Source organism: Stenella coeruleoalba (assembly GCF_951394435.1).
Source record: "Stenella coeruleoalba genome assembly, chromosome: 10".
NCBI lineage: Eukaryota > Metazoa > Chordata > Mammalia > Artiodactyla > Delphinidae > Stenella > Stenella coeruleoalba.
Genome location: NC_137156.1, coordinates 54935340 through 54957742, shown reverse-complemented (window position 1 = coordinate 54957742; position 22403 = coordinate 54935340). Strand labels below are relative to the sequence as shown.

General features: G+C 40.0%; 1 protein-coding gene across 14 annotated transcripts in view; it reads right to left on the bottom strand.

Annotated features, from left to right (window-relative positions):
- Positions 1–22403, bottom strand: part of ARPP21 (cAMP regulated phosphoprotein 21) — a 1021360-nt gene that overhangs the window by 440437 nt on the left and 558520 nt on the right. For 12 of the 14 annotated variants that reach the window (XR_013830175.1, XR_013830176.1, XR_013830177.1 and 9 more), the window contains one exon: positions 18601–18740. The exons of 1 other annotated variant lie outside the window; for it this stretch is intronic. The gene's annotated coding sequence lies outside the window, so the exon portion shown is untranslated. Of the gene's footprint in view, positions 1–18600; positions 18741–20430; positions 20970–22403 lie in introns of those variants that run through there. One more of the 14 variants, XR_013830187.1, reaches the window with a different exon arrangement.

Below are 22403 nucleotides of genomic sequence, written 5' to 3'. Positions count from 1 at the left end.
TGCTGGCTCCTGCAAACACTCCCAAGGAATCCTGCACCCCAGCTGGCCGGCATGTGTGCTCCACACCAGCTTCAGGAGCAGATGCTGGTGAAAGTAACATACGCAGAGGTGGGGCTGACACAGGGGCTCCAGAGACCTACCTAGAAGTCTTGGAGGACCTCCTGGGGAAGTGGAGGTTGGATGTAGCTAACCATGGGTGCAAAGACACTGATAGTGGAGGCTTCAGGAAATTTTATTTCTTTATTTTTTTATTATTTCTTTTTTTTAATTAAACATTTTTTAATTTTTTTTTTTGCTGTTGTGTTTTGTGGTTATTGTTTCATTTTTATTTTTTTCTAATATATTTTTTATTTTTCTAATTTTATCTTATTTTTTATTCTCTGTTATTGTTCTGCTCTTTTTTGTTGTCTGTTTTTTGGTTTTGTTTCCTTTGTTTTATTTTGTTTTCTCTGCCGTGTCACGTGGCCTGCAGGATCTTGGTTCCCAGAACGGGGTTAGACCTGAGCCCCTGTGGTGGGAGTGCCAAGTCCAAGATGCTAGACTAATAGAGAACTTGAGGCCCCCAGGAACATAAATCAGTGTGAGCTCTCCTGGAGTTCCTCATCTCAGCACCAAGACACAGCTCCACCCAACTGCCTGCAAACTCCAGTGCTGGATGCCTCAGGGCAAACAAACAGCGAGACAGGGACACAGCCTCACCCATTGAAAAAAATGAGAAGACAGAGAAATATGTTACAGACAAAGGAGCAAGGTAAAAACCTACAAGCCCAAATAAATGAAGAGGAAATAGGCAATCTACCTGAAAAACAATTCAGAGTAATGATACTAAAGATGATCCAAAATCTGGGAAATACAATGGAGGCATGGATCAAGAAAATAGCAGAACTGTTTAACAAGGACCTAGAAGAACTAAAGAACAAACAGTGATGAACAAACAACACAATAACTGAAATTAAAAATACATTGGAAGGAATCAATGGCAGAATAACTGAGGCAGAAGAACAGATAAGTGACCTAGAAGACAGAATGGTGTAAATAACTGCCGAGGAGCAGAATAAAGAGAAAAGAATGAAAAGAAATGACGACAGTCTCAGAGACCTCTGGGACAATTTTAAACACACCAATATTCGAATTACAGGGGTCTCAGAAGAAGAAGAGAAAGAGAAAGGGTCTGAGAAAATATGTGGAGAGATTATAGTGGAAAACTCCCCTAACATGGGAAAGAAAATAGCCACCCAAGTCCAGGAAGCACAGAGAGTCTCATACAGGATAAATCCAAGGAGAAACAGGCCAAGACACATATTAATCACACTAGCAAAAAATAAATTCAAAGAACAAATATTAAAAGAAGCAAGGGAAAAGCAACAAATAACATACAAGGGAATCCCCATAAGGTTATCAGCTGATTTTTCAGCAGAAACTCTGCAAGCCAGAAGGGAGTGGCAGATATATTTAAAATGATGAAAGGGAAAACCTTAAAACTGAGATTACTCTACCCAGCAAGGATATCATTCAGATTCGACTGAGAAATCAAAAGCTTTACAGACAATCAAAAGCTTTACAGATAAGGAAAAGTTAAACGACTTCAGTGCCACTAAACCAGCTTTACAAAAAACGCTAAAAGAACTTCTCTAGGTGGGAAACAAGAGAAGTAAAAGACCTATAAAAACAAACCCAAAACAATTAAGATGATGGTAAAAGGAACATATATATCAATAATTACCTTAAATGTGAATGGATTAAATGCTCCAACCAAAATACACAGACTGGCTGAATGGATACAAAAACAAGACCCATACATATGCTGTCTACAAGAGACCCACTTCAGACCTAGGGACACATACACTGAAAGTGCAGGGATGGAAAAGGATATTCCATGCTACTGAAAATCAAAAGAAAGTTAGAGTAGCAATACTTGTATCAGACAAAATAGACTTTAAAATAAAGACTGTTACAACAGACAAGGAAGGACACTACATAATGATCAAGGGATCAATCCAAGAAGAAGATATAACAATTATAAAACTTTACACACCCAACACAGGAGCAGCTCAATACATAAGGCAAATGCTAACAGCCATAAAAGGGTAAATCGACAGTAACACATAATAGTGGGTGACTTTAACACCTCACTTAAACCAATGAACAGATCATCCAGAAAGAAAATAAATAAGGAAACACAGCTTTAAATGACACAACAGACCAGACAGACTTAACTGATATTTATAGAACATTCTATCTGAAAGAAGCAGAATATGCTTTCTTCTCAAGTGCACCCAGAACATTCTCCAGGATCGATCACATCTTGGGTCACAAATCAAGCCTTGGCAAATTTAAGAAAACTGAAATCATATCAAGCATCTTTTCTGACCGCCAACGATATGAGATGAGAAATCAATTACAGGAAAAAAATTGTAAAAAATACAAACACATGGAGGTCAAATAATATGCTACAAATATCCAAGAGATCACTGATGAAATCAAAGAGGGAATCAAAAAATACATAGAAATGAATGACAATGAAAACATGACAACCCAAAACCTATGGGATGCAGGAAAAGCAGTTCTTCTAAGAGGGAAGTTTAGAGCAATACAATCCTACATCAAGAAACAAGAAAAATCTCAAATAAACAACCTAAACTTACACCTAAAGCAACTAGAGAAAGAAGAACAAACAAAACCCAAAGTTAGTAGATGGAAAGAAATCATAAAGACCACATGAAAAATAAATGAAAAATAAATGAAGGAAATGATAGCAAAGATCAATAAAGTTAAAAGCTGGTTCTTTGAGAAGATAAACAAAATTGATAAACCATTATCCAGACTCATCCAAAAAAAAGGGAGAAGATTCAAATCAACAGAATTAGAAATGGAAAAGGAGAAGTAACAACTAAAACTACAAACAATCGTAAGAGACTACTACAAGCAACTATATGCCAATAAAATGGATAACATCGAAGAAACGAACAAATTCATAGAAAGGTACAACCTTCCAAGACTGAAACAGGAAGAAATAGAAAATATGAACAGACCAATCACAAGTAATGAAATTAAAACTGTGATAAAAATCTTCCAACAGACAAAAGTCCAGGACCAGATGGCTTCACAGGTGAATTCTATCAAGCATTGACAGAAGAGCGAACACTGATTCTTTTCAAACTCTTCCAAAAAATTGCAGGGGAAGGAACACGCCCAAGCTCATTCTATGAGGCCACTATCACCCTGATACCAAAACCAGTCAAAGATATCACAAAAAAAAAGAAAATTAGAGACCAATATCACTGATGAACATAGACACAAAAATCCTCAACAAAATACTACTAAACAGAATCCAACAACACATTCAAAGGATCATACATCGAGCAGGCTGGAAAGACGGCAGAAGAGTAAGATGCGGAGATCACCTTCCTCCCCACAGATACATCAGAAATACATCTACACGTGGAACTGCTCCTATAGAACACCTACTGAACGTTGGCAGAAGACCTCAGACTTCCCAAAAGGCAAGAAACTCCCCACGTACCTGGGTAGGTCAAAAGAAAAAAGAATAAACAGAGACAAAAGAATAGGGACGGGACCTGCACCAGTGAGAGGGAGCTGTGAAGGAGGAAAGGTTTCCACACACTAGAAGCCCCTTCGTGGGCAGAGACTGCGGGTGGCGGAGGAGGGGAAGCTTCAAAACTGCGGAGGAGAGCACAGCAACAGGGGTGCAGAGGGCAAAGCGGAGAGATTCCAGCACAGAGGATCCGTGCCGACCAGCACTCACCAGCCCGAGAGGCTTGTCTGCTCACCCGCCCAGACGGGCAGGGCTGGGAGCTGAGGCTCGGGCTTTGGTCGGAGCACAGGGAGAGGACTGGCGATCTGAACACAGCCTGCAGGGGGTTAGTGCACCACGGCTGGCCGGGAGGGAGTCCGGGGAAAAGTCTGGACCTGCCAAAGAGGAAAGAGACATTTTCTTCCCTCTTTGTTTCTTACTGCGGGAGGAGAGGTGATTAAGAGCGCTGCTTAAAGGAGCTCTAGAGATGGGCACGAGCAGCGGCTAAGAGGGCAGACCCCAGAGACAGGCATGAGACGCTAAGGCTGCTACTGCCGCCACCAAGAAGCCTGTGTGCGAACACGGGTCACCATTCACACCTCCCCTCCCAGGAGCCCGTGCAGCCCGCCACTGCCAGGGTCCCCAGATCCAGGGACAACTTCCGCAGAAGAATGCACGGCGGGCCTCATCCTGGTGCAACGACACGCTGGCCTCTGCCAGCGCAGGCTCACCCTGCACTCTGTGCCCCTCGCTCCCCCCCCGGCCTGAGTGAGCCAGAGCCTCCGAGTCAGCTGCTCCTTTAACCCCGTCCTGTCTGAGTGAAGAACAGACACCCTCAGGCGACCTACATGCAGAGGCGGGGCCAAATCCAAAGCTGAATCCCGGGAGCTGTGCGAACAAAGACGAGAAAGGGAAATCTCTCCCAGCAGCCTCAGGAGCAGTGGATTAAAGCTCCACAATCAACTTGATGTACCCTGCATCTGTGGAATACCTAGAGAGACAAAGAATCATCCCAAACAGAGGAGGTGGACTTACATAGCAAGGTATATTATTTTTTCCCCTTTTCCTCTTTTTGTGAGTGTGTATGTGTATGCTTCTGTGTGAGATTTTGTTTGTATAGCTTTGCTTTCACCATTTGTCCTAGGGTTCTGTCCATCCGTTACTTTATTTTTTTTTTTTACTTTTAAAAAAATTTTTTTGGGCTTCCCTGGTGGCGCAGTGGTTGAGAGTCCACCTGCCGATGTGGGGGACAAAGGTTTGTGCCCCGGTCCGGGAAGATCCCGCATGCCGCAGAGTGGCTGGGCCCATGAGCCATGGCTGCTGAGCCTGCATGTCCGGAGCCTGTGCTCCACAACGGGAGAGGCCACAGCAGTGAGAGGCCCACGTACCACAAAAAAAAAAAAAAAAAAAAGAAAATTTTCTTCATAATTATTTTTTATATTTTATTTTAATAACTTTATTTTATTCTATCTTACTTTATTTTATTTTATCCCCTTCCTTCCTCCCTCCCTCCCTCCCTCACTCCCTCTCTCTCTCTCTTTCTTTATTTCCTTCTACTTTTTCTCCCTTTTATTCTGAGCTGTGTAGATGAAAGGCTCTTGGTGCTCCAGCCAGGAGTCAGTTCTGTGCCTCTGAGGTGGGAGAGCCAAATTCAGGACACAGGAGACTTCCCAACTCCACATAATATAAAATGGCGAAAATCTACCAGAGATCTCCATCTCAACACCAACACCCAGCTTCACTCAACAACCAGCAAGCTACAGTGCTAGACACCCTATGCCAAACAAAACTACCAAAACAGGAACACAACCCCAACCATTAGCAGAGAGGCTGCCTAAAATCATAATAAGGCCACAGACACCCCAAAACACACCACCACACGTGGACCTGCCCACCACAAAGACAAGATCCAGCCTCATCCACCAGAACACACGCACTAGTCCCCTCCACAAGGAAGCCTACACAACCCACTGAACCAAATATAGCCGCTGGAGACAGACACCAAAAACAACGGGAACTACAAACCTGCAGCCTGCAAAAAGAAGACCCCAAAACACAGTAAGATAAGCAAAATGAGAAGACAGAAAAACACATAGCAGATGAAGGAGAAAGGTAAAAACTCACCAGACCTAACAAATGAAGAGGAAATAGGCAGTCTACCTGAAAAAGAATTCAGAATAATGATAGTAAAGATGATCTAAAATCTTGGAAATAGAACAGAGAAAATGCAGTAATCATTTAACAAGGACCTAGAAGAACTAAAGAGGAAACAAGCAATGGTGAACAACACAATAAATGAAGTTAAAAATACTCTAGAAGGGAGCAATAGCAGAGTAACTGAGGCAGAAGAACGGATAAGTGACCTAGAAGATAAAACTAGTAGAAATAACTACTGCAGAGCAGAATAAATAAAAAAGAATGAAAAGAATTGAGGACAGTCTCAGAGACCGCTGGGACAACATTAAACGCACCAACATTCGAATTACAGGGGTCCCAGAAGAAGAAGAGAAAAATAAAAGGGACTGAGAAAATATTTGAAGAGATTATAGTTGAAAACTTCCCTAATATGGGAAAGGAAATAGTTAATAAAGTCCAGGAAGCACAGAGAGAGTCCCATAAAGGATAAATCCAAGGAGAAACACGCCAAGACACATATTAATCAAACTATCAAATATTAAATACAAAGAAAACAGAAACGGAAAAATAACAAATAACACACAAGGAAATCCCCATAAGGTTAACAGCTGATCTTTCAGCAGAAACTCTGCAAGCCAGAAGGGACTGGTAGGACATATTTACAGTGATGAAGGAGAAAAACCTACAACCAAGATTACTCTACCCAGCAAGGATCTCAATCAAACTTGATGGAGAAATTATAACCTTTACAGACAAGCAAAAGCTGAGAGAGTTCAGCACCACCAAACCAGCTTTACAACAAATGCTAAAGGAACATCTCTAGGCAAGAAACACAAGAGAAGGAATAGACCTACAATAACAAACCCAAAACAATTAAGAAAATGGGAATAGGAACATACATATCAATAATCACCTTAAATGTAAATGTATTAAATTCTCCCACCAAAAGACAGACTGGCTGAATGGATACAAAAATGAGACCCATATATATGCTATCTACAAGAGACCCACCTCAGACCTAGGGACACATACAGACTGAAAGTGAGGGGATAGACAAAGATATTCCATGCAAATTGAAATCAAAAGAAAGCTAGAGTAGCAATTCTCATATCAGACAAAATAGACTTTAAAATGAAGACTATTACAAGAGACAAAAAAGGACACGACATAATGATCACGGGATCGATCCAAGAAGAAGATATCACAATTGTAAATATTTATGCACCCAACATAGGAGCACCTCAATACATAAGGCAAATCTAACAGCCATAAAAAGGGAAAATAACAGTAACACATTCATAGTAGGGGACTTTAACACCTCATTTTCACCAATGGACAGATCATCCAAAATGAAAATAAATAAGGAAACACAAGCTTTAAATGATACATTAAACAAGATGGACTTTATTGATATTTATAGGACATTCCATCCAAAAACAACAGAATACACTTTCTTCTCAACTGCTCATGGAACATTCTCCAGAATAGATCATATCTTGGGTCACAAATCAAGCCTTGGTAAATTTAATAAAACTGAAATTGTATCAAGTATCTTTTCCGACCACAACACTATGAGACTAGATATCAATTACAGGAAAAGATCTGTAAAAAATACAAACACATGGAGGCTAAACAATACACTACTTAATAACGAAGTGATCACTGAAGAAATCACAGGGAATAAAAAAATACCTAGAAACAAATGATAATGGAGACACAACGACCCAAAACCTATGGGATGCAACAAAAGCAGTTCTAAGAGGGAAGTTTATAGCAATACAATCTTACCTTAAGAAACAGGAAACATCTCGAATAAACAACCTAACCTTGCACCTAAAGCAATTAGAGAAAGAAGAACAAAAGAACCCCAAAGTTAGCAGAAGGAAAGAAATCATAAAGATCAGATCAGAAATAAATGTAAAAGAAATGAAGGAAACGACAGCAAAGATCAGTAAAACAAAAAGCTGGTTCTTTGATAAGATAAACAAAATTCATAAACCATTAGCCAGACTGATCAAAAAAAAAGGAAGAACACAAATCAATAGAATTAGAAATGAAAAAGGAGAAGTAACAACTGACACTGCAGAAATACAAAAGATCATGAGAGATTACTACAAGCAACTCTATGCCAATAAAATGGACAACCTGAAAGAAATGGACAAATTCTTAGAAATGCACAACCTGCCAAGACTGAATCAGGAAGAAATAGAAAATATGAACAGACCAAACACAAACACTGAAATTGAAACTGTGATTAAAAAGCTTCCAACAAACAAAAGCCCAGGACCAGATGGCTTCACAGGCGAATTCTATCAAACAATTAGAGAAGAGATAACACCTATCCTTCTAAAACTTCTCCAAAATATAGCAGAGGGAGGAACACTCCCAAACTCATTCTACGAAGCCACCATCACCCTGATACCAAAACCAGACAAAGATGTCACAAAGAAAGAAAACTACAGGCCAATGTCACTGATGAACATGGATGCAAAAATCCTCAACAAAATACTAGTGAACAGAATCCAACAGCACATTAAAAGGATCATACATCATGATCAAGTGGGGTTTATTCCAGGAATGCAAGGATTCTTCAATATACGCAAATCCATCAACGTGATACACCATATTTAAAAATTGAAGGAGAAAAACCATATGATCATCTCAATAGATGCAGAGAAAGCTTTCGACAAATTCAACACCCATTTATGACAAAAACCTGCAGAACGTAGGCACAGAGGGAACTTTCCTTAACATAATAAAGGCCATATATGACAAACCCACAGCCATCATCGTCCTCAATGGTGAAAAACTGAAACCATTTCCACTAAGATCAGGAACAAGACAAGGTTGCCCACTCTCACCACTATTATTCAACATAGTTTTGGAACTTTATGGGAAGAGATATGGGAACATATGTATATGTATAGCTGATTCACTTTGTTATAAAGCAGAAACTAACACACTATTGTAAAGCAATTATACTCCAATAAAGATGTAAAAAACAAAAAAAACTCATGTACCAAAATGTTCACTGCAGCTCTATTTACAATAGCCAGGACATGGAAGCAACCTAAGCATCCAGCAACAGATGAATGGATAAAGAAGATATGGCACATATATACAATGGAATATTACTCAGCTATGAAAAGAAACGAAATTGAGTTATTTGTAGTGAGGTGGATGGACCCAGAGTCTGTGATACAGAGTGAAGTAAGTCAGAAAGAAAAAAACAAATACCGTAAGTTAACACATATATATGGAATCTAAGGGAAAAAAAAAGTCATGAAAAACCTAGGGGTAAGACGGGAATAAAGACAGGGACCTACTAGAGAACGGACTTGAAGATATGGGGAGGGGGAAGGGTAAGCTGTGACAGAGCGAGAGAGTGGCATGGACATAAATAGAGTACCAAACGTAAAATAGATAGCTAGTGGGAAGCAGCTGAAGAGCAGAGGTAGATCAGCTCAGTGCTTTGTGACCACCTAGAGGGGTGGGATAGGGAAGGTGGGAGGGAAGGAGACGCAAGAGGGAAGAGATATGGGAACATATGTATATGTATAACTGATTCACTTTATTATGAAGCAGAAACTAACACACCATTGTAAAGCAATTATACTCCAATAGAGATGTTAAAAAAATAAAATATATATATAAAATTAAAAAATAAAAATTGATCATGTCAATTTCAAATTTAAAAAAAAAAGGATCATACATTATGATCAAGTGGGATTTACCCCAGGGAGTCAAGGATTCTCCAAAATATGCAAATCAATCAATGGGATACACCACATTAACAAACTGAAGAATAAAAACCATATGATCATCTCAACAGATGCAGAAAACGCTTTCAACAAAATTCAACACCCATTTATGATAAAAACCCTCCAGAAAGTAGGCATAGAGGGAACTTACCTCAACATAATAAAGGCCATATAAGAGAAACTCACAGCCAACATCATTCTCAATAGTGAAAAACTGAAACAATTTCCCCTAAGATCAGGAACAAGACAAGGGTGCCTACTCTCACCACTATTATTCAACATTGTTTTGGAAGTTTCAGCCACAGCAATCAGAGACGAAAAAAAAATAAAAGGAATCCAAATTGGAAAAGAAGAAGTAAAACTGTCACTGTTTGCAGATGACATGATACTATACACAGAAAATCCTAAAGATGCCACCAGAAAATTACCGGTGCCAATCACTGAATTTGGTAAAGTTGCAGGATACAAAATTAATGCACAGAAATCTCTTGCATTCCTATACACTAACAATGAAAGATCAAAAAGATTAATTAAGGAAACAATCTCATTTACCACTGCAACAAAAAGATTAAAATACCTAGGAATAAACCTACTTAAGGAGGGCAAAGACCTGTTGTCAGAAAACTGAAAGACACTGATGAAAGAAATCAGAGATGACACAAACAGATGGAGAGATATGCTATGTTCTTGGATTGGATGAATCAATATTGGAATGACTATATACCCAAAGCAATCTACAGATTCAGTGCAATCCCTATCAAATTACCAACAGCAACAGCATTTTTCACACAATTATAACAAAAAATTTTACAATTTTTATGGACACACATAAGACCCCAAATAGCCAAAGCAATGTCGAGAAAGAAAAACAGAGCTGGAGGAATCAGGCTCCCTGACTTCAGACTATACTACAAAGTTACAGTAATCAAGACAGTGTGGTATTGGCACAAAAACAGAAATATAGATCAATGGAACAGGATAGAAAGCCCAGAGATAAACCCACGCACCTATGGTCACCTCATCTATGACAAAGCAGGCAAGGATATACAATGGAGAAAGGACATTCTCTTCAACAAGTGGTGCTGGGAAAATTGCAGTTACGTGTAAAAGAACGAAATTAGTACACTCTCTAACACCATACACAAAAATAAACTCAAAATGGATTAAAGTTCTAAATCTAAGGCTGGACACTATTAAACTTTCAGAGGAAAACATTGGCAGAAGATTCTGTGACATAAATCACAGCAAGATCTTTTGTGACCCACCTACTAGAGTAATGAAAATGAAAACAAAAATAAACAAATGGGACCTAAGTAACCTTAAAAGTTTTGCACAGCAAAGGAAACCATAAACAAAAGGAAAAGACAACCCTCAGAATGAGAGTAAATATTTTCAAACAAAGCAACTAACAAGGGATTAATCTCCAAAATATGCAAACAGCTCATGCAGCTCTATATCAACAAAACAAGCAACACAATCAAAAAATGGGCAGAAGGGCTTCCCTGGTGGCGCAGTGGTTGAGAGTCCACCTGCCGATGCAGGGGACACGGGTTCGTGCCCCGGTACGGGAAGATCCCACATGCCGCGGAGTGGCTGGGCCCGTGAGCCATGGCCGCTGAGCCTGCACGTCCGGAGCCTGTGCTCCGCAACGGGAGAGGCCACAACAGTGAGAGGCCCACATACTGAAAAAAAAAATGGGCAGAAGACCTAAATAGACATTTCTCCAAAGAAGACATACAGATGGCCAAGAGGCACATGAAAAGATGCTGAACATCACTAATTATGAGAGAAATGCAAATCAAAACTACAATGAGGTACCACCTCACACAGGTCCGAATGGCCATCATCAAAAAATCTACAAACAATAAATGCTTGAGACTGTGTAGAGAAAAGGGAACCGTCTTACACTGTTGGTGGATATGTAAATTGATACAGCCACTATGGAGAACAGTATGGAGGTTGCTTAAGAAACTAAGAATAGAGGTACCATATGATCCTGCAATACCACTCCTGGGCATATATCTGGAGAAAAACATGGTTCAAAAGGATACATGCACCCCAATGTTCATTGCAGTGCTATTTACAATAGCCAAGACATGGAAGCAACCTAAATGGCCATCAACAGATGAATGGATAAAGAAGATGTGGTACATATATGCAATGGAATATTACTCAGCCATAAAAAGGAATGAAATTGAGTTATTTCAGAGATGTGGATGGACGTAGAGACTGTCATACAGAGTGAAATAAGTCAGAAAGAGAAAAATAATTATCACAGATTAACGCATATCTGTGGAATTTATTTGCAAAGCAGAAACAGAGACACAGACATAGAGAATAAAAATATAGACACCAAGGGGGGAGAGGGGGTGGGATGAACTGGGAGATTGGGATTGACGTATGTACACTACTAGTTATGATGCAGATGGCTGGTGAGGGCCTACTGTATAACACAGGGGAAAAAAAGAGGTACAATCTGTTTGCAGGACATATATTAAGATAACCTTAAAAATGCATTCCAGTATACATTAGGCACAGACAAATACTGTTTGATTCCACTTACACGAGGTACCTGGAATAGTCAAACTGACAGAGTCAGAAAGTACACTGGTAGATGCCAGGGGTCAGAGGCTGGGGAGGGGAATGGGGAGTTAGTGTTTAATCGGGATAGAGTTTCAGTTTAGGAAGGTGAAAAATTTGGAAGATGGATGATGGTGAGAGTTGCGCAACAATGTGAATGTATTTAGTGCCACTGAACTGTACAGTTAAATATGGTTAAAATAGTATGTTTTATATTATGTGACTTTTACCACAATAAAAAAAAAAATTAAACAAAAGAGCAAAAGAGGGCTTCCCTGGTGGCGCAGTGGTTGAGGGTCCGCCTGCCGATGCAGGGGACAGGGGTTCGTGCCCTGGTCCGGGAAGATCCCACATGCCGTGGAGCGGCTGGGCCCGTGAGCCATGGCCGCCGAGCCTGCGTGTCCGGAGCCTGTGCTCCGCAACGGGAGAGGCCACAACAGTGAGAGGCCCACGTACCGCAAAAAAAAAAAAAAAGAGCAAAAGAAAAAAAGTGGGACTTCCCTGGCTTCCAATGGTTAAGACTTCACCTTCCAATGCAAGGGGTGTGGGTTCGATCCCTGGTTAGGGAGCTAGGATCCCGCATGCCTCGCGGCCAAAAAGCCAAAGCACAAAACAGAAGCAATACTGTTAACAAATTCAATAAAGACTTTAAAAATGGTCCACATCAAAAAAATCTTTAAAAAGGAAAAAGAAAAAAACAAAACAAACAAAAACCAAAAAACCCAATTAAAAAATGGGCAAAGGATCTAAACAGACATTTCTCGAAAGAAGACATACAAATGATCAACAGGTATATGAAACAGTGTTCAATATCACTAATCATCAGGAAAATGCAAAGCAAAACCACAGTGAGATATTACCTCACACCTTTTCACCTGTTAGGATGGCTATTTTTTAAAAAAAGCAAAACACAATGGGTATCAAGTACTGATGAGGATGTGGAGAAAAGGGAAAATTTGTACACTATTAAGAATATAAACTGGTATAGCCACTATGGAAAACAGTATAGCGGTTCCTCAAAATATTAAAAATAGAGCTACCACATGATCTAGCAATCTCACTTGAGGGCATATATCCAAAAGAAATGAAAACACTACCTCAAAGAGCTATCTGCACCCCCCAGGTTCACTGCAGCATTATTCACAATAGCCAAGACATGAAAGCAATCTAAATGTCCACTAATGAATGAATGGATAAAGAAAACATGGTATTTACATGCAATGGAATATTAAAAAAGAAAGAAATCCTACCATTTGTGACAATATACATGAACCTAGAAGACATTATGCTAAGTAAAATAAGCCAGTCACAGAAGATCAAATACTATATGCTCCCACTTACACGGGTAATCTAAAAAGTCAAACTCGTAGAAGCAGAGAGTAGAATGATGGTTACTAGGGGTGGGGGGGAATGGGGAAATGAGGGGGTATTGGTTGAAGAGAACAAAATCTCAGTTATGCAAGATAAACGAGTCCTAGAGGTCTTCTGCACAGCATAGTGCCTACAGTAAACAAACCTGTGATGTATAATTAAAAATTGCTAAGAGCATATAGATTTTATGTTGTGTTCTTATCATATACACGCAAAAATAAAGACAGGAGAAACTTCTGATGGTAACGGATGTTTATGATCTTGACTGTGGTGATGGTTTCACAGCATATATTATACTTATCTCCAAACTTATACTATCGTATATATTAAATATGTACAGCTTTTTTATGTCAATAATATCTCAATAAAGTGGTTTTAAAAAATTAACAGACAAAAAAAATCAACCAAGAAAATCCAAAAGTGTAAGTTCTAATAAAACCTGTGAAACTTGAGTTAAGAACTCTGTAATAGCTCTAAGTCTGATGAAATTACTAATCATCACCTATAAAATTGATCTGGTAGATAAAGTTCTAGTTATAAATACACATCTTCATCAAGAAGAGACTACCCTAATATATCTGTGATCCAGCCTGGATCTCTGTGATTACCAGGAGATGGAATACAGCCCTATTTCTTTATTCAGATCACTGTCCATAATTCCTCTGAGTCTCAGGTAGTTTTCAGGGATCTGTTTATAAGTCACTGTCCCTCCTCTCTTCAGCAAATGAGTCCATTCATTCACTAACTCATAACTTCAGTCATTTATTGAGAACCTTATACGTGATTGTTCTGCAGTAGTACGTAAGTAAGAAAGTTTTATTCCCATGTTCTAATGGGAAGATAGAGAAGTCAAGAGGTAGCTACAGTCAGTGCTGTTAAATGCTACAGTGTATTATGTTGGAATAGTATTAAGTGCTGCAATGTCATGGACCAGGTTGGTGGTGGTTTATACTAGGGAAGATTTCTAAATATAAACTGAAGCACCAGGGAACACTTTCTAGTAGATGGGCCATCTAAGAGGCAAACAACGTCATTATCTAACCTTTCTCCTCTCAGCTATGTTGCAGGTTGTCAGAAGATGACATGGTTTGACTTTAACATTTCAGGTGGGAGTAACTTATGGGGCAGAGTAAATTAAATGTAAGAACATTAAGAATTGGGGCATCAGGACTTCCCTGGTGGCGCACTGGTTGAGAGTCCGCCTGCCAATGCAGGGGACACGGGTTCATGCCCCGGTCCGGGAAGATCGCACATGCCGCAGAGCGGCTGGGCCCGTGAGCCATGGCCGCTGAGCCTGCGCGTCCGGAGCCTGTGCTCCGCAACGGGAGAGCCCACAACAGTGAGAGGCCTGCGTACCGCAAAAAAAAAAAAAAAAAAAAAAAAAAAGAATTGGGGCATCAGGCATTGAACAGGCGTTACATGTGTGTAAGTTGAAGTTACCCAGAGTAACGGTAGGACTTGAAATTGAATACATGACAGCAAACCAGGAAACAAAGAACTGATCAGTTAGCTGATTAACTGAATCAGTTAAGAGGCTAAAGGGTAGAGGGTGTTATCTCTAGAATCAAATGTATCCTTTTACTTGAAGGTGGAGGAGAAAGGGTCTAGGACTGTGATGCCCAATATTGTAGACAGTAGCCATTTTTGACCATTCAATTTAAATTAATCAAGTAAAATTAAAAAATCACTTCCTAAGTGACACTAAACACCTTCCAAGTGCTCCACAGTCATGTTTACCTTGTGGCTACCATGTTGGACAGCATGGAAATATAGTAAACACTTCCATCAGAGCAGAAGGTCCTATGGCAAAAACCTGATGAGAAATTCCAACCTACCTCCAAAGCCTGGGGTATATGAAGTACAAAAGCATAAGCAGCACAAGCTTGAGATAACTTCAGGGGGCAAATGTCATCATTAGAGAAAAATGTATATGTTAATACCAGAAGGAGAAGAGAAATTTCAAGCTGTTAAGGAGGAAAAGCGAGTTTCTTTGGGTTCAATGGGAAGTCTCAAGATGGAAGAAGTGGACAGAACTAGAGACAAAACAGAAAGACTAGAAGAGCATGGGCCAGGAGGTGAGGGAGAAAGGAGTCCAGCAGAGGAGATGAAGACTGACAAGGATGTCGGGGATGACAGGAAGGTTTCCAAATTAATTTATCTCAGGATTACTGTGGTGGAAAAGGGCTCAGATCTGAGCTGACTGCACTCCCAAGGGAGGAACGTTCCATGTGAATAGAGCAATAAAAGGGCCATCTCTGCATGTTAAAAACTACAGCAGCTTTCCCTGGGAACAAGGTACTCCTTGGGAAGTGTCAATCCCTTACCAAGATTGCTCTCAGGAGGTTAGCCAAGAGCCACAAAGGCTCCCAAGCCTCCAGCCAAACGCTGCAGATTTACCAGAAATACCGTTCATTTGTTAAGTCATAAGACACACAGACATTTCTTAATCATGGATGTTTAATGCTTTGGAGAACTGAATTAAGGCACTGTAAATTCTTTAATGCTTGGAGATTATCTGAATTTACTCATGTCATTAGCCTGGAAAATCTTGCAAGATACTTTCCCTCAAAATCATTAGATGCCTTTGGTTACATTCTTTTCAACATTCACTGATTTGTCCAACTTTTATTGAATCTCTTTGTAAAGGGCCTTGTGCATGAACATTTTTTACTAGGATAATTTTATTTAATTCTCACATCAGGATGCTCGGGTAAGTATTATTATGCCCACTTGAGAGAGGAGGAACTTGAGGGTCACAGGTAAATTAATTCCTCAAGACTTTGTAGGTAGAAACAATTCATGATTATAGCAGTTGTGCTTCAAAAGTATACAACCCATCATCTTCTTATCCATTTATTCATTCACTCAACAAATGTTTTTTTGAGTGGATACCATACATGCCAAACACTGTTCTAAGTACTGCAGATACATCAGTGAACACCACAAAACCCTGCTGTCTGTGAGAGTCAATATATGAATTTAAAAAGATAATGTCTGTGAGGTTAAGTGTTGTAAAAAATATGGAAAAGGTATGAGATGTAAAGTGTTGTAAGGGATAACATTTTATGTAAGTGAAAAAAACCTCTCAGATGAGTTTACATCTAAGCAGAGACCTGAAAGGAGGAAAAGAGTGAACTATGAGTGTATCTGGGGTAAGAGGGTATCTGGCAGAGAAAACAGCAGGCAGGCCAGGGTGGACAGAAATCAGAGAAAAAGAGAAAACAGAGGAGAAGACGGTAGAGAAATAAGGGGGTCAGAAAAACTGGCATCTTTAAGCGATTCTAAGAGCTCTGGATTAACTGAATGAGACTGGAGCCCTTGGCAGGGTTGGAACAGAGGGTGCAGTGATGTCCTATGATTTCAAGAAGCCCCCCTCTGCTTGTCCTGATGAGAACTGAATTAAAGGAGCAATTGTAGAAGAGGAGAGACCCCCTGTAGGGTAACTGTAACAGTCTACAGGAGAGATGATGACGGCTCAGGCCACGTTCAAAGGATAAGAAAAAGGCGGTTTCCACACATGCTGTGAAGGCTGAATACAGAGATTCTGCTGATGGATTGAATGAGGAGAGAGAAGAATCACAGTCGACTCCAAGTTCCGTTGGTCTAAACCGGCATCAGTGTGGTGTGACGATGTATATAGGTGGGGAAAACACAGGGATCATGTACAGTGGTGAGGGGACATCAGGATACTGTCAAGGGATGATGACTGTGTCATTGTAAGTAACAGAAAAACCTAAATTCACTAAAAAAATAAAATAAAATAAGATTTAACTCCTAGAAGAGAATATAGGCAAAACTTTCTCTGACATAAATCATACCAATGTTTTCTTAGGTCAGTCTACCAGTGCAACAGAAATACAAGTAAAAATAAACAAATGGGACCTAATCAAACTTATAAGCTTTTGAACAGCAAAGGAAACAATAAACAAGATGAAAAGACTCCCTACAGACTGGGAGAAAATATCTGCAAATGATGCGACCAACAAGGGCTTAATTTCCAAAATGTACAAACAGCTCATGAAACTGAATAACAGAAAACAAACAACCCAATCAAAAAATGGGAAGAAGATCTGAATAGATATTTCCCCAAAGAAGACATATGATGGCCAACAGGCACATGAAAAGATGGTCAACATCACTAATTATTAGAGAAATGCAGTTCAAAATGAGGTACCACCTCACACTGGTCAGAATGCCCATCATTAAAAAGCCTACAAATAACAAATGCTGGAGAGGGTGTGGAGAAAAGGGAACCCTCGTACACTGTTGGTGGGAATGTAAATTGGTGCAGCCACTGTGGAAAACAGTTATGGAGGTTCCTCAAAAAACTATAAATAGAGTTGCCATATGATCCAGTAATTCCACTCCTGGGCATACATCTGGACAAAACTGTAATTCAAAAAAGATACATGGCAGCACTATTTAAAATGCATGGAAACAAACTAAATATCCTTCAACAGATGAATGGATAAAGAGGAAACACACAATGGAATATTACTCAGTCATAAAAAAAAAGAAATAATGCCATCTGCAGCTACATGGATGGATCTAAAGGTTATCATACTAAATGAAGTCAGAAAGAGAGAGACAAATACCATATGACATCATTTATATGTGGACTCTAAAATATGACACAAATGAACTTATCTACGAACAGAAACAGACTCACAGACATAGAGAACAGACTAGTGGTTGGGGAGGTGGGTTGGCAGGGGAGGGATGGACTGGGAGTTTGGGATTAGCAGTGCAAACAATTATATATAAAATGGATAAACAACAAGGTCCTACTGTATAGCACAGGGAACTATACTCAATATCCTGTAATAAATCATAATGGAAAAGAATATGAAAAAGAATACATATTATATATATAACATACATATATGAGTAACTGAATCACTTTGCTGTACACCAGAAACTAACACAACATCAAAAATCAGCTATAGGGCTTCCCTGGTGGCACAGTGATTGAGAGTCCACCTGCCAATGCAGGGGACACGGGTTCGTGCCCCGTTCCGGGAAGATCCCACATGCCGCGGAGCGGCTGGGCCCGTGAGCCATGGCCGCTGAGCCTGCGCGTCCGGAGCCTGTGCTCCACAACGGGAGAGCCCACAACAGTGAGAGGCCCGCATACCGCCAAAAAAAAAAAAAAAAAATCAGCTATACTTCAATAAAATAAATTTAAAAAAACCAGGATCTAAGTTGAGTGTTTCTTACCTAAATGAACAGTGTTATGCTGCCAGTAGTTGGAATGACAGTTTCACTCTATGAAATTCTCAGCAACTCAGGCTCCTTTCAGCACTGGTGGGTGTGAGCTTCATCTTCAAATTTGCAAGCTCGCATGCTCAATCTAGTCACTAGAAAAGATTAAAAAGGAAAGAATGAAATAGAGCGTAGTATTCATGACAGTACTTCATTCAAGGAAAAAATAAATTAAAAAGCTCTGAATCTGTCACATGACACTTCACCCTATATACCATCAGTAACAACATAATCACATTGATACACGCGAATGCATTTTTTTTCCTAAATGACATTTGTCTAATCATGAAGTCAGTTATTGTAGAAGAAGGGGAACACACATGTTGAGGGAAAGGCAGAAGGAATTGCAAACTTCATGAACCATTGAAGAGAACAAAAGTAGAACTGGGAGATTATCTATCGATGGATTGATTGATCACAGAAAACAAATAAAAGGGATGGGGTTAATTTTCCTAAGGGCATACATGTAAAGCATGGGTAGGATTTTCTAAATGAGAATATAGTCCTTATTGAGCACATTACCCATTTCCATTATCTCAAATATATTCAAATCTTAAATATTCTATCATTTCAGCTGTTTATCTTTCATGCAATGTATTTACAGGTGAGGGGGAAGAGCCAAAATGAGATCAAACCACTAAGGCATCAATCTTAGAGGTCTTAGATGAGAGGAGAAAAAGACATCTAATTCAGTATTTCCCTAGTTGTGACTGAAACCTCAAAAGTACTATACAGGATGATTCAGTAGACACACACACACACACACACATTTAACTGAACAAGAAGTTTCATGAAATAACATTTGCCCTTACCAGGAGAGATACATACTTATATTTTCCTTTCTTTTCCCTTCCCTTCCCTTCTTTCCTCTCATGTTTTATTTCCTTTCCTTCATTTCTCTTTTCTTTATTTTTCTAGTATATTTATTCCATTAAAATGCTAGATATATAGATCAATGGAATAAATAAATAGTCCACAAATAGAGCCACATGTATGATCAATTCATTTTCTGCAAAAGTGCAAAGGTAATTCAATGGAAAAATGATAGTCTTTTCAACAAATGGTGCTGGCATAAATGAATATTCATAAGCCAAATGAATGAATTGCAATCTATATATCACACCTTATACAAAAATTGTTTTCAAATGGATCGTAAACCTAAACGTAAAACCTGAAACTATATAACTTTCAGAAGAAACCACAGGAGAAAATCTTTTTAACCTTGAGTTGAACAAAGACTTCTTAGATATAACACAAAAGTGAGGTGTGCAAAAGAAAAACTTATACACTGAACTTAAGTAAAATTAAGAACAGCTACTCTTCAAAAGACACTGTTAAGAGACTTAAAAATAGGCCACATACTGGGAAAATGCTTGCAAATTATATAACTATTAAAGGACCTGCATCTAGTATATAAAGAACTCTGAAAACTCAATAAGAAAATAAAGCACATTTTTAAAAATGAGTAAAATATATGAACAAAAACTATACCAAAGCAGTTATATGAATGACAAATAGGGAAATGAAAAAGTGTTCCGCATCATTAGTCATTAGAGAAATGCAAATTAAAACCAGAATAAGCTACCTCCACACATCTATTAGAATGGCTAAAATAAAAGGAAAAAAAAAAAGGAAAAAAAGGAAAAACAAAAATAAACTGATAATTCCAACCATTTTCCTTTGGACATATACCCAGAAGTGGAACTGCTGGATCACATGGCAGCTCTATTTTTAATTTTTGGAGAAAACTCCACACTGTTTTCCATAGGAACCGAACGAACTTACATTTCCAGAAACAGAGAGCAATTGCCTGAGGCTCTTCTTCAGGGTAAAGGTTCCAGGAACAGGAAGCTGTGGTCTCCGGAGCCAACTCCTAGGCCCGTCACTGCTTCCGGGCGCAGCGCGGAGGAACAACAGCTCGGAGGACATGCAGTGGCATGGCCTGCTCAGGTTGCTGCAGCCTTGGACCTGGCAGACATCAGATGGGGCCTCCAGTGGCCCACACCAGCAGCCTCGGTGGCTGCCCTGGCCCTTTTGCCTCCCAGAAGTCGACAGACTTGCAGCCCAAGCTCAGGCAGTTCACTCTCCCACTCGGGCCTTGGGTGGTACTGCCCCTGCACACCCACCGGCCAGAGACAGATCCTCGACAGCTGGGGAGGGCTGGGCAAGACGCCGCTGCCGCCGGGACGCCCTGCGGACGGCAGCATGGGAGGTAGCCACAGGAGGTGTTCGCTTGGTAGGTGGTGTTTGCTTGGTAGGCGGTGTGAGCCGGACTCCCTTCTAAAGCGTCTGGGAGAAACAGACTTCCGCACGTGAGGCACCCAGGTGTTCCTCCTCCCAGGCCAATCCCGCCAGCCTCCTAAGAACTCGCGAGATCTCCGAGACTCGGCTTCCTTTTGGACGAGGGGTGATGGGAGGAGCTTTTTGGGCCTGATTCTGCCATTCTCTGGGCCACCGCGACCCTCAGCGCATCCCAGCCTATCCTCTTACTGCCCTTCCATGTGGACCTGTATTTACCATCAGCAGCGCCCCCCCCCCGCCCCCGCCCCCGCCCGCGCATATACGCGAAGCCACAAAACACACCCTGCAGGCTCCAGCCTGCAGACTCCGCTTCCCTTCCTGGCAAACCCCAGGCACTACATCCAGTGGTTTAGAACACATTTAGTTCAAATTCCAGGCCAGATACTACTGGTTTGACTTTGATAAATTACCCAGATTACAAAACCAATCTTTCTAATCCTTAGCATCCTCATCTGTAAACTGGGCATAATATTTACCTCACTGTGGATATAAAAACTAGGCAAAACAATATATGTAGAGTGCAAAGCACAGGACTTCCCACATTTTTACCAGGGCGGCATTAATTTAAAATATCTTATAGGGCTTTTTAGCCCTCCAAACGTGAAGAAAAAGATATATTTCAAATGTTGGGAATTCCCTGGCAGTCCAGTGGTAAGGACTGCAGGTTTTCACTGACAGCCCCGAGTTCAATCCCTGGTTGGGGAACTAAGATCCGGCAAGGCACACGGTGCAGTCAATAACAAAAAAAATTTTTTTAAGTGTATTTAGAAATGTATACATATATTTAAATATACATTTAATATGCACACCTACATATATAGATAGGTAATAGATATGCTTAGACATATATCTACAAGACAGAAAAGTGTTAAAAGAAAGTACAGTGATTAAAATGATTTTCTCTATAATACTGTTTCTGGATTATTTTTTAAATTTACCTATATTTGTATATTATCTGCAATAAACGTGAATGACTACTTTTGTAAAAACAATTAACATAGTCCTTTTAAAATGCCGTGCAAGGTCCATTCATTTGATTCCACATCCTTTAATGTGGTATAGCCCCCAGTTTTCAAAATGCTGCTCTACTTTACTCTTCCATCTGTCACAATCTCTTCTCATACACTCCAACTCAGTGGATACTGAGCATTTGCAAAGACGCCTCCAAGGACAGGGAACTGGCCACCTCCAAGCCATTCAGCTTCAAGCACGCTTAATTATTAGACAGTTCTTCCTTTTTATGAACCACACTGTTCTCTTCAACCTTTATCTACTGGTGCTGATTCTATTTTCTGATGTCCCAAATTACAAAACTCATCTTTCTTCCACAGGCTAATCTTTCACTTTTTAAAACATACTTACTATATTCCCCTAGTTCTTCTCTTCTCCAGGCTAAATATCCCTAGCTCCAGTCGACTTATTCCTAAAGCCTAGGCAGAACTACTTATACTTGTAGG